This window comes from Haliotis rubra, unplaced genomic scaffold (assembly GCF_003918875.1).
Source record: "Haliotis rubra isolate DU_JTF1 unplaced genomic scaffold, ASM391887v1 Scf61, whole genome shotgun sequence".
NCBI lineage: Eukaryota > Metazoa > Mollusca > Gastropoda > Lepetellida > Haliotidae > Haliotis > Haliotis rubra.
Genome location: NW_025767313.1, coordinates 221,050 through 235,081, shown reverse-complemented (window position 1 = coordinate 235,081; position 14,032 = coordinate 221,050). Strand labels below are relative to the sequence as shown.

The following is a 14,032-nucleotide window of genomic DNA, read 5'->3' as shown; positions in this document are numbered from 1 at the left end:
TTGTGTGACAGTATGCATGGCACAGGACTTGGTCCAACCCTTGTGTGACAGTATGCATGGTACAGGAGTTGCTCCAACCCTTTTGTGACAGTATGCATGGCACACTAGTTGGTCCAACCCTTGTGTGACAGTATGTACGGTACAGGAGTTGGTCCAACCCTTGTGTGACAGTATGCATGGTACAGGAGTTGCTCCAACCCTTGTGTGACAGTATGTACGGTACAGGAGTTGCTCCAACCCTTGTGTGACAGTATGCATGGTACAGGAGTTGCTCCAACCCTTTTGTGACAGTATGCATGGTACAGGAGTTGCTCCAACCCTTGTGTGACAGTATGCATGGTACAGGAGTTGTTCCAACCCTTGTGTGACAGTATGCATGGTACAGGAGTTGGTCCAACCCATGTGCGACAGTATGCATCACAGTACAGGAGTTGGTCCAACCCTTGTGTGACAGTATGCATCACAGTAGCGGAGTTGGTCCAACCCTTGTGTGACAGTATGCATCACAGTAGAGGAGTTGGTCCAACCCTTGTGTGACAGTATGCATGGTACAGGACTTGGTCCAAGCCTTGTGTGACAGTATGCATCACAGTAGAGGAGTTGGTCCAACCCTTGTGTGACAGTATGCATCACAGTAGAGGAGTTGGACCACCCTTCTGTTACAGTATGCATGGTACAGGAGTTGGTCCAACCCTTGTGTGACAGTATGCATCACAGTAGCGGAGTTGGTCCAACCCTTGTGTGACAGTATGCATGATACAGGACTTGGTCCAACCCTTGTGTGACAGTATGCATGGTACAGGAGTTGGTCCAACCCTTGTGTGACAGTATGCATGGTACAGGAGTTGGTCCAACCCTTGTGTGACAGTATGCATGGTACAGGAGTTGGTCCAACCCTTGTGTGACAGTATGCATGGCACAGGACTTGGTCCAACCCTTGTGTGACAGTATGCATGGTACAGGAGTTGGTCCAACCCTTGTGTGACAGTATGCATGGTACAGGAGTTGGTCCAATCCTTGTGTGACAGTATGCATGGTACAGGAGTTGGTCCAACCCTTGTGTGACAGTATGCATGGCACAGGACTTGGTCCAACCCTTGTGTGACAGTATGCATGGTACAGGAGTTGGACCAACCCTTGTGTGACAGTATGCATGGTACAGGAGTTGGACCACCCTTCTATTACAGTATGCATGGTACAGGAGTTGGACCACCCTTCTGTTACAGTATGCATGGTACAGGACTTGGTCCAACCCATGTGTGCCAATATGCATGGTACAGTATATACTATAGTTGTTGCTCTAGCCTTATTGTCCTAGAGAGGCACAGTGTGAATGCAGAATATGAGGGAGTTAAGACCTGTAGTGTAACCAAACATCTCTTGTAAAGCAGTAATTGACACCTCACTGTGATGGTCATATATTTGCACTCCCAAAATCAAGGTGGGGTTTGAGTAGGGTAGGGTGAAGATTTCTAAAGTCACGTCGGCAACACTTTGTGAATCATATTCTCCATGTACGTTTTTCAACAGTGGCTAATAATGTGGCTTAATCCCCTAGGTGATGGGAACATGGTGATGGATCCACAGCTTTCATCACATTATTTGTCTAACAATACATATGGGACGTTACTGAAGCCTGTTCATGTTGGAAGGTGTTTAGCATTTATGCCATGATGTTGATGTGAATTTCCTTGACCCTTTGAGTTGTTTAAAAATAGAAACATTGTTAAAAAAAATTCTTTTGAAATATGATTGTCATATGTTAATGGTTCTTGTGGTGAAAGAACATATATAGCATGTTTACATTTTTGCCACCCTTAATTTATTATTATGATAGTCTAATTAGTGAATCCATTTGTTTGGATTTTTGTCTTCATGCTCATGGCAGTGATTTGTTTTAGCCACATTTCAATAACGATTAACCAAATGTCACTCAAAGTAATGATTAACCAGCACGCAATGTACATTTAAAGCCAATGTATGTCAATATGTCTTTCTGTGCATTTAAATGGTAGCCAAATTGCTGCAGACAATGTAACACAGCTGACTTATACATAACTTACTATTTCAGTGATAGAACTTTCTGTTCCCTGCAGAATCACGTTGTGATATTGTTGTTCCAGCATTGTTTATTCATTGTTGGTCTCTCTGTCTCTAAATGTGGACATAGTGTTATGTGGTTTCTATTCCTTCATTTAAACAGAAATGATGACACAGTTTCAGAACTGTCATATGTATATTGCAAGAAATGCCAAATATGATATTTGTGGCCAATATGTAATCTTGTGGAGATAAAATGCTACAAAATGTTTTAAGATTTACACATTGCTATTTTTGTGTGTACCACTGTGTGATATTCAACAGGTAACATACCATTTCATGTAGCATTTGTACCTTGTTTCTGTTATATGGTGTCATATCAGAACAGTTTTGTTTCTGCCCTTCAGATTAAATTGTGATTTGATTAAACCTAAAATTATTCTTTTTGTCTTTTTTTGCCATGGTAATTGGTGTGTCTTGAAGCACATGTGATAATCGTGTGTCTGTTGGTCTGTCACACACTTCTAAACATTTGCCGGAGACTGCTTTGATAAAATAAAGTTTACTTGAAGGCTAAGAACATACTCATGTAAAGTATTTCTTGTACTGACAGTTCATTCACAGAACAGTTCCCGAATAATCTTCAAATATTCTGATGGGGTAGAAGTTTTATCGAAATGATTCGGTTCATTTTATTGTTTTATTGTATGAGGCAACACATATATATATATACAACAGATTGACATAACACATTTTGTAAGCAACTAAGTCGAGATAATTCATTTTGTTTAAAAAAACACAAGATGTATGTACAGAGCTGGTTAATGTTTGGGTGGAGGAGGAATCTGGTGAGTGATGTTAGTGGTTATGTAACTCACTTTAATCAGTGTCAAATAGACAGTCTCTACTCCTAATGCACAAAAAAAACTATCAATACTGCAGTAATTAAACCACCACCACAACCTACTACTTTTACTTCATGAACCTCAACAACATAACTACTACAAAAACAACATCTACTACACAATAAACTAAACTACTAAAACCGTCAATAGCTTCTACTACTACTATACACAGAGTCGACTTGTAAAGTCGGCAACACCAAAGAACAGCCACTATTCGTCATACGTCACAGGTTTCTGGTCATATTTTAATATAAAACCTGAAGAGAAAAAATAACTTTCAAAATGGTCCACGTTTCAGTTTTATCTTTTGAATGTACACTGTGCACCTGTATGTCAAAAAGTGAACATTTTGGCATATTTTTATCAGGTCATATATTGCTGTTGTCATGTCGGGGCGAAATTCTTTCTGCTATTCAAAAGGTAGGTTTTTATTGATTAAACTTATTCTATTTGACAGTGATGTTCTTTCAATTACATTTGAAATGGTTTGTCCAGTAGCTTTCAAAAATAAGTGACTTCAACTTTCCCTTTATGTCGAGCAACATGCAAGCTCCCCCAGCCTTTAATATCAACATTTCTACCTTAAGATATCAATAGAGCATACCTTTTTTATGTATTCTTTAAAGAGCGTAATGGGGCTTTTCCGCAACGTTGGTTCATTCAAAACGCAAAGCTTTCAAAACGTTTTATTGTATGGTATTTAATGTGATGGAAGGCTTTTGCCGCTTTTATTGACGTGCCATATGAGAGTAAGAATGCACATGGAGACATTTGAACACTTAGATATATACAGGTTAATATATACACCTCGCCAGTTTGTTATTTGTATGCAAATATTGTCATAAAAATGAAGGTAAAGTGAAGTACATCTAATACAGGATATGTATTAACGCATCTAATTTGGGTGAACCCTGGTGTATTTTATTCTTACTATGTTAGGAGACGACCCCCTCTTAATCAGCCAGACACCTGCACCATTATGTTACAGCTGAAATGCGCACATTCTCATAACCCGAATTGTGACCTCACAGGCTGAGTGATTCAATAGAGTTTTTAATACATATGTTTTTCCTTCTATCCTGTTGAAACGGTTGAAATCTATTATTAGTGCATTATGCAATAAAAGAAATGTAATTCTTCTTGAACATGTACTTCTATTGTCAGTAAGAGATTAACACAGTGGTCAAACGTGGAAACACTCATCCGAAAACATAATCAGAATTTAGAAAAGTATGTTCGAATTTTGACCTATTCACTTCGCATGCAGACTTTAAGAGATGTTATTCTACAGCAAACGCACGTGTGGGCCTTTGGTGATGTTAAAAATGACGTAAATTCTGTAAACAGAGCTAAATTGTGGAGTTGCTTGCAAAACATAAATTTGGAATTGATGCCCTTCTGTCAAGGGAGCTCTTAGTGTACGACTTGCTGTTTTAGGCTACGCTGCCGCATTACTTGTGTTTATGGCACCGTGAGGCACAGGACCGTATTACACAACAGCAGGGATCAAAGATGGTTGAAGACAGATATTGGTGAGGTCGGATGTCACCTAATGTTTCAAGTCAAAATTGTTACTGCTTAGGGTGGAAAGTTTTGTGACATTCGGTAATGATGGGGATTGGATAGCTTCTAGCTTTTCATTTAACACAAACACATTTCTTAATAACATAATGTCTTGAGATCTAATTTCTCATACGAACAATAACTCATTAATTATATATAATCCTGTGTTTAGAGTGAAAGGTACAAGTCGTGTCGATATCTGAATATGACTGCAATATCTGGCTACTCCAGCGAGGGTTTTGTTACTTATTTCTGTTACCCACTGAATCGGCAAGTTTGTTGCCTAGCAGTTTATCGAGTAGTTTCATTACAACTAAAACGATTTCAGTAGTGCTGTCCACATCGTCCCCCCATATTCCCATGGCGTTAATGGTATAGAGGTTAATCAGTATCTTCATGCTGTCCACATCGTCCCCCCATATTCCCATTGCGTTAATGGTATAGAGATTAATCAGTATCTTCATGCTGTCCACATCGTCCCCCCATATTCCCATGGCGTTAATGGTATAGAGGTTAATCAGTATCTTCGTGCTGTCCACATCGTCCCCCCATATTCCCTTTGGCGTTAATGGTATAGAGGTTAATCAGTATCTTTAATGCTGTCCACATCGTCCCCCCATATTCCCATGGCGTTAATGGTATAGAGGTTAATCAGTATCTTCATGCTGTCCACATCGTCCCCCCATATTCCCATGGCGTTAATGGTATAGAGATTAATCAGTATCTTCATGCTGTCCACATCGTCCCCCCATATTCCCATGGCGTTAATGGTATAGAGGTTAATCAGTATCTTCATGCTGTATCACATTTCTGTTGTCATTGAGATCCCACTAATGTCTTCAAAGGAAAGCGAACTTACAATATTTGCGGAAATGAAATTAACAACAACTAGTGACAGCAAAATATTCAAGTGGTCTTGCATTGACAGACGCATGGATGCTTGCACTAGACATTCCTCCAACTTTTACTCCAAGTCACATCACCCACAGATTGTACTTTTTCAGACATGTCTTGTATGGCTGTTCTAACGTCTGTTTGGAGAAGGGAAAGATGTATGTCTGAATAATTATAAATGTTTCCGGCAGAATTACAATTTATCTGTTTCATTTCAGTGCAATATCTGGAATTGTCTTGACACAATATTCTGTATATATTCGCATATCATCTGCATGCATGTATCAGTTAGTGTTGAACAAGCCACTATTCAACTAGTATCATTGTCTATTCAGCTAGTACCATCATCTGTTCACTGGGTATCAGTCTGTTCCAGCAGTATCAGCTACCGTTCACATACGCTCCATATCTCTTCACTTCTCTTCGCTTTTGTTCTCGTATCACAGATTCACAGAAACATATACCTGATACAAACCAATCACCATGAAGATACAAAATGCAATGATGACACAGAAGTCATGATGGATGTTGGAGCAGCCCTGTTGGTTCCTGTTACATGACATCAAATCAAAGTTCAATATTTCCACGGGCATTAATGACATGTCATCCAAGTTGGCACTCTGTGTTGATTGTGACATTCCATACTTCAACGCCGTTGTCCGTAGTTTGGATCCGCCCATGTCCACATAGTACATATCAGAGGACTTGAATGTTTCCGCATCTGGATTCATGCCTCAGATTCTGGAAGTATATAAACTTATGATATGAAGTGATAACAAGCCGAAATATCACAGTATAAAATAACATTTCATCTCGAGATCAAAGCATGGCTATATTTTCCATGAAGACAACTGACACAGCGACAGACACCAACTACACCACAGCTACTCAAATATGTACATTACCTCAATACTATGTGGCAACCACAACCACTCACATATGTACATTACTTCAATACCATGTGGACAGCACAGCTACTCAAATATGTACATTATTTATATAATACCATGTGGACACCACAGCTACTCAAATATGTACATTACCTCAATACCATGTGGACACCACAGCTACTCAAATATGTACATTACTTCAATACCATGTGGACACCACAGCTACTCAAATATGTACATTACTTCAATACCATGTGGACACCACAGCTACTCAAATATGTACATTACTTCAATACCATGTGGACACCACAGCTACTCAAATATGTACATTACTTCAATACCATGTGGACACCACAGCTACTCAAATATGTACATTACTTCAATACCATGTGGACACCACAGCTACTCAAATATGTACATTACTTCAATACCATGTGGACACCACAGCTACTCACATATGTACATTACTTCAATACCATGTGGACATAACTGATATGATTCATCAAACATGTACACATTCCACATGTACATTACTTCAATACCATGTGGACCAAACTGATATGATTCATCAAACATGTACACATTCCACATGTACATTACTTCAATACCATGTGGACATAACTGATATGATTCATCAAACATGTACACATTCCACACGTACATTACCTCAGTACCATGTGGACATAACTGATATGATTCATCAAACATGTACACATTCCACATGTACATTACCTCAATACCATGTGGACACCACGGATATGATTCATCAAACATGTACACATTCCACGCGTACATTACCTCAATACCATGTGGACACCACGGATATGATTCATCAAACATGTACACATTCCACATGTACATTACTTCAATACCATGTGGACATAACTGATATGATTCATCAAACATGTACACATTCCACATGTACATTACTTCAATACCATGTGGACATAACTGATATGATTCATCAAACATGTACACATTCCACATGTACATTACTTCAATACCATGTGGACATAACTGATATGATTCATCAAACATGTACACATTCCACATGTACATTACTTCAATACCATGTGGACATAACTGATATGATTCATCAAACATGTACACATTCCACGCGTACATTACCTCAATACCATGTGGACACCACGGATATGATTCATCAAACATGTACACATTCCACACGTACATTACCTCAGTACCATGTGGACATAACTGATATGATTCATCAAACATGTACACATTCCACATGTACATTACCTCAATACCATGTGGACACCACGGATATGATTCATCAAACATGTACACATTCCACGCGTACATTACCTCAATACCATGTGGACACCACGGATATGATTCATCAAACATGTACACATTCCACATGTACATTACTTCAATACCATGTGGACATAACTGATATGATTCATCAAACATGTACACATTCCACATGTACATTACTTCAATACCATGTGGACATAACTGATATGATTCATCAAACATGTACACATTCCACATGTACATTACTTCAATACCATGTGGACATAACTGATATGATTCATCAAACATGTACACATTCCACACGTACATTACCTCAGTACCATGTGGACATAACTGATATGATTCATCAAACATGTACACATTCCACATGTACATTACTTCAATACCATGTGGACATAACTGATATGATTCATCAAACATGTACACATTCCACACGTACATTACCTCAGTACCATGTGGACATAACTGATATGATTCATCAAACATGTACACATTCCACATGTACATTACCTCAATACCATGTGGACACCACGGATATGATTCATCAAACATGTACACATTCCACATGTACATTACCTCAATACCATGTGGACACCACGGATATGATTCATCAAACATGTACACATTCCACATGTACATTACTTCAATACCATGTGGACATAACTGATATGATTCATCAAACATGTACACATTCCACATGTACATTACTTCAATACCATGTGGACATAACTGATATGATTCATCAAATATGTACACATTCCACACGTACATTACCTCAGTACCATGTGGACATAACTGATATGATTCATCAAACATGTACACATTCCACATGTACATTACTTCAATACCATGTGGACATAACGGACATTATTCATCAAACATGTACACATTCCACACGTACATTACTTCAATACCATGTGGACACCACGGATATGATTCATCAAACATGTACACATTCCACATTATCTCAACACCTGGTAGACTACATAGACTACCAAGATACAATACCTACTGACTGAACGTTAACAGAACATCATGCGCACCACCAAGGATATTGTTAATCAAATATGGACACTCATTAAATAACACACCGCCACGGATACGACCGATTGAGGAGCGTGCACATGTAAAACATTTAATGTGGATTCGATATACGTTTTCCGGGGGTGCAAATCTTGTTAAGATCAGAGGAAGGGTGACTATCGAAGGCAGTGTGACTGAGGCAATAATTACACACTGATATGATACTGTTGGAATATACTTACCCCTATTTTAGTGGTATTAGTTAATGTGATTGTAATTTATTGTGCTTTTTCCTTGTTGTTTCCGGAAGTTGTTAAGGCGTATCATATAATTTTTAAGATACTAGCCCCTCATTTAACCCTGATCATATTTCACTAATAAACACCTTAAAAACTGCCCAGTTTACTTTAAACTGTGCAAAGGGAATCGCAGTTGACTTCCGTATTTTCTCCCCTAATTGTTCGACGATCTGATTACAATATTGTACGTAGAAGCTTATGCAGTTAACGATATTTAAACAATATATTGTGGAATATGTCTCTAACCAGAGGTTGTGGGATGGTGAAATTGGTGTTCTTATTGTATTTTGTTTCTCCGAGCAGGTGCTCTATCCTCTGCCTCCGTGGTCTAGTGGACAGAGAGTCTGCCTCCGTGGACTAGTAGACAGAGCGTCTGCCTCCGTGGACTAGTGGACAGAGACTCTGCCTCCGTGGACTAGTGGACAGAGACTCTGCCTCCGTGGACTAGTGGACAGAGAGTCTGCCTCCGTGGACTAGAGAGTCTGCCTCCGTGGACAGAGAGAGTCTGCCTCCGTGGACAGAGAGTCTGCCTCCGTGTAGTGGACAGAGAGTCTGCCTCCGTGATCTAGTGGACAGTGGACAGAGAGTCTGCCTCCGTGGTACTAGTGGACAGAGAGTCTGCCTCCGTGGTCTAGTGGACAGAGAGTCTGCCTCCGTGGTCTAGTGGACAGAGAGTCTGCCTCCGTAGTCTAGTGGACAGAGTCTGCCTCCGTGGTCTAGTGGACAGAGCGTCTGCCTCCGTGATCTAGTGGACAGAGAGTCTGCCTCCGTGGACTAGGGGACAGAGTCTGCCTCCGTGGTCTAGTGGACAGAGCGTCTACCCCCGTAGTCTAGTGGACAGAATGGGTGTAAACAGATATCCACTTCAATGTTATAAAATGTTAAAAGGACTGGAAGATAGAGATAAAATGAACTGGGTTTCAGATATCGGTCTTTTATTGTTTGCCTGTGGGTATTCACATGTATGGTTATACAAAAATGTTGGAGATGAAAACTTGTTTTTGTATGTGTTTAAGCAAAGATTAGTGGATATTTATGGCCAGAATTGGCAAGGCAATATACAAGCTTCACATTTTCTTAGTAATTATAGTTTTTGTAAAATTAGGATTTTACCCTCAAGCGTTATATTACATGCTTGTTTCATGATAAGACGTTACTGCAGATATTTTGTAAATTCCGAATTTCTCTACATAATTTGAATGTGAAAGCAACCAAACGAAACAAGGATCTGAAACACAGCATACTTTATGTAAACCATTGTGGACAAGATCAGGATGAGTTTCACATTTTACTCCAATGTCCAGAATACAGTGATTTGAGAATAAAATATTTACCATTCCTCAATGGCAAACATGTATGTGAATCCCAAATGTTAAATTTATTGAATTCACACAAAAGATTTATCGTTAAAGCAATAGCCATATTTCTAAAGTGTGTATTTTCAACAAAAAATTCAAACGGTGTTTAAATTTATTTTTTCTATTTTCTTATTACGTGACAACAATTGTCACATGGGCCAGTGGGCCAATATTGCTGACTAAAATCTGTCTGCCTGTATATAGGCAAGAGCTTCTCTTCCGCGATTATCCAGTCTTAGGTATGTTAACTTGATGATACAATAATCTGTTTTATAAAAAATATTGAAAGCGTTTAAGTTTTTATTGTCCACAGCTGTAATAATGATTTGTCATAAGATAATAACAAAACCAGGCTCGCCGCGAATAGTTGCAAAATTGCTTGTGCGTCGTTAAGCAATATTCACCCAAAATATGGGCATACATGGCCACAGTCTCTCTTGTTATATCTACAATGGTTGACTATTGTGAATTTTGTTTCGAAAGGTTAATATCCCCAAATATTGTCAAAGTTATTGTAAGAGAAAATGTCTGCAAAATATGGATATATGTTTCAAAAATGAAAATATTAGTAAACATAAATTATGACAGTCTAAATCAACGCTGCAGTGAGTATTTTCATCCGTTTATTCCGATTACTTCTTGAACAATGCACTATAAATATGACATAGAACGCAAATGTATTCCTCAGGCACTTCATTTGACGACTTGTTTTGTCCTAAAAACACACGGTGGTCAAACTAAACATAATCTCATTTTCAATTGTCTAACTTTATTCTAAAAGTGATTGTTAAATAATATTCCGTACCGGTATACCAGGTTTTTTTATCCATTAAAGTAAAAACATTCCGGAATCAGGAATTATCGGTAACAGTTCTAACAGACATTGCCTCTGTGATACCATCTATACCATGTCGCAGAGACAATTCGTTCTTCACACTGTGGGGAGACGCGGACGAGTACGTCGTGTACTGTTGTTCGTATAGAACATTTTAAGACAATGCTTGTGTCCGACTTCTGAACACCACAACTGAACTAATTACTAATAACCATATTGATGATCCCGAACATTTTGACAAACCTTTGTTGGTGAAACTAGATGATACTAGATATTGCATTGCTTCTTAGCCATTAATATCATGCTGTGTTCTGTGTATGTGCAGGTATTAATACAGCAGAAAGTTCATAGGTCATGTTTTTTCAGTGGTACATACTTACATGACCAGCGGAATTACGGTTGCGTGTTCCTGATTCCTGCTCAAACACCGCTGAGCAACGTAAACAGAGGTTCACCAAATGTGACGTTGCTCTGATCGTACACTGGTGATATCATTGTACAACCAGGAACTATCACCAGTGATGTTGACGTGCTTCGTACCTGGACCAAACCCGGATACACTGAGTGACAGCTTGATGCTGTGTACAGGTTGGGTGATAAAAGATATAAATGCTTTAGGGCAGCAAGGATGTTGAGCAGTCAAGCACTGAATGCAGTTATTCGGGCGTTGCCAAACACTTGATTTGAGACTTAACGAATGTTGAACCCTTAAACACACTGTGTACCTAGAAGCATTAATATTCAGTATTGGGCGGAACTGGGTGACCAGGTGACACTTGTTCGTGCGCACTGCTTCTCATTTGAATATGAACACTTCTAGCGACATGTGATCAAAGCATATGCTGTCACTGTGCTGCAGTGGTTACGGTACAATCAATATAAGCTGAACGAATCCTTATGAAAAGGACGGAGAGAAAATTACCTTCAAATGTGATGGCAGTCTATCTATCTATCTATGCGATTGGGATTCGATGACATGGATCACATAGGTTAATAGTCTGCCGACAGGATCGTCTCTTACAAGCGCGGATGAATACAAGTTCTATCAAAGAAGGTGACAATGTAGTAATGCTTAAATGGGCTTAACATAGCCCCCACAACTATGAAAACAGGAATGTTTTATTGGACTGAAAATTAACCTCATATACATTATAAATGGTTGTTATTTTGTATTGGACTGAAGACATTGGTAATGTTGAATTAGGATGAAGACAGATGAAATAGACATTACATACATAGAAGGAATATTTCATTGGTCATAACATAGACCCCATAGGCATTATAGAATGCAGTAATGTGCAAATAAGACGAATAAAGACTCCATGGACATTATAGAAAAACAGTAATGTTTCACTGGTTAGAAAATAGGCCCCATACACGATATGGAATGCAGTAATGTTCCACTGGTCAGAATATAGACCCCATACACATTATAGAATGCAGTAATGTTCCACTGGTCAGAATATAGACCCCATACACATTATAGAATGCAGTAATGTTCCACTGGTCAGAATATAGACACTATAAACATTACAGAATGCAGTAATGTTCCACTGGTCAGAATATAGACACTATAAACATTACAGAATGCAGTAATGTTCCACTGGTTAGAAGATAGATACCATACACATTATAGAATGCAGTCTTCTGACACCATACACATTATAGAATGCAGTCTTCTGACACCATACACATTATAGAATGCAGTAATGTTCCACTGGTCAGAAGATAGACACCATACACATTATAGAATGCAGTCTTCTGACACCATACACATTATAGAATGCAGTAATGTTCCACTGGTCAGAAGATAGACACTGTAAACATTATAGAATGCAGTAATGTTCAAATAGGACAAATATAGATGATGTGGACATCTGTTCCACTGGTCAGAAGATAGACACCATACACATTATAGAAGAGCTATGAATTTCCAACAATTTGATATATGACTTATGAGAACTGGAGAATTTTTTTTAAAGTTATGACGAAAATAGCAATCATGCCAAATTCCATGCTTGTAACACAATGTGCACAATTTGATCACTTATCCGCTGGGCTATCCCTCGCATGTCTTCACAAAAGATCCCCAAACATCACAATGGGTGTTAAAATATTCCGCGGTGCCCTAACGATAGGTTCGTTTTCTGAATTTACATGTGGATTATTATAAGGTGCTTGCAATTGCAAAACATGTTCGTACATGATGAAAATTATCTTTACTCTTAAAACAAAAGGTAGGGGAACCTGAACTTTCGATTTGGATAGGAAGTATAAGCGTTAACAAACTTTTCAAAGACAACACCATTTCTCTTTATTACCACACCTAAACACAACGCTATAGCCCCATACACGTGCATGGGGTGTCATTCTTGATATTGACGGTTTTCAAGAAGATCGATAAATCGCTGTAGACCTTTGCATCACACAGTTGTTAGTGTTTGTTTCTAGCCGTTTTTTTAGGAACATGAAAATCGTACACATGCAAATTTCACGTCATACACCAGTCTTCTTTCAAGAACGATTACTGTACAAACAACTATGGTCATAAGGAAATAAAAGTGGTGATGCATTCTCAAGACATTCATTATTATCATATCCACATTGATTGACTCCGATATATCTCCCAAATTTTTAGTCGTAAATTAGAAAGGTACTTCCCCTGCGTTTGTGGAAGAATAATTAAATTTTTATTGTGTTCATTAAAATTCTGGCAATCTGATTGGTTAACTGGGAACATTTCTTTTGATTTCATTTCCCAATGAATCTAAAAAAATAAGCCACGCCCACCGAACCGGACTACTTTCGGACCTGAGGAATGTCGGGGAATACCTTTACACAGCGAGGGAATTCCCTTGCACTCGGGTACCTTAATGAACTTTGGATAAACATTGAAGTGATACATTGTGGTTAACATAAACAAACAACTCAAAATTATCCGTGAACG

General features: G+C 38.6%; 1 long non-coding RNA gene across 1 annotated transcript; it reads right to left on the bottom strand.

Annotated features, from left to right (window-relative positions):
• Positions 1-5,642: 5,642 nt before the first annotated feature.
• On the bottom strand, positions 5,643-11,862 carry LOC124255782. Its single transcript, XR_006892758.1, has 2 exons — positions 11,466-11,862; positions 5,643-6,143 (listed from the first exon to the last, which is right to left on the bottom strand). It is a non-coding gene; the product is annotated as an uncharacterized LOC124255782 (long non-coding RNA).
• Positions 11,863-14,032: the final 2,170 nt, after the last annotated feature.